Genomic DNA, 535 nt, shown 5'->3' on the forward strand with positions numbered 1-535 from the left:
GCCAGCGGGCCAAGGCACTTAAAGGGAGCCCACCCCTGCCCCAGCCCTGGTACAATCTGTGGGCAAGGCAAGAGCCCACAAAGGGGACACTTGCCTGCCTGTACACAAATGTCAGGAGCTCCTCCTGCTCATCCTCCTGCTTAAATGCAAATAATTATGACATCATAGAGATAACGGAGACCTGGTGGGACTCCACCCATGACTAGACCTCGGGTATAGATGGCTACACCCTGTACAGGAGGGATCGATAAAAAGGGGCAGTGGTGTAGCTCTCTGTGTTAAGGAAAGTTACGCGTCCCTGCAAGCTGATGTTGGCAATCAGGGTGGACGACTGGAGACCCTCTGTGTTAAAATCCATGGGGAACACGGCACAGGGGACAACGGTGGGAGTCTCCTACAGACCTCCCACCCAAAGTCCTAAGCTTGACTAGGAGTTCGCCCGGGAACTGGCTGAGGCCACATGCTCCAGGACCATGGTTGTCATGGGTGACTTCAACTACCTGGACATCTCGTGGGAGGATCACTCAGCAAAATC

The 535-nt window shown here is 54.4% G+C and overlaps 1 protein-coding gene across 4 annotated transcripts in view; it reads right to left on the minus strand.

Annotated features, from left to right (window-relative positions):
* The window catches only part of OGDH (oxoglutarate dehydrogenase), a 70,738-nt gene that overhangs the window by 29,309 nt on the left and 40,894 nt on the right, over window positions 1–535 (minus strand). The window lies entirely within an intron of this gene.

Source organism: Gavialis gangeticus, unplaced genomic scaffold (genome assembly GCF_001723915.1).
Source record: "Gavialis gangeticus isolate Ggan-Ray unplaced genomic scaffold, GavGan_comp1, whole genome shotgun sequence".
NCBI classification, from domain to species: Eukaryota; Metazoa; Chordata; order Crocodylia; family Gavialidae; genus Gavialis; species Gavialis gangeticus.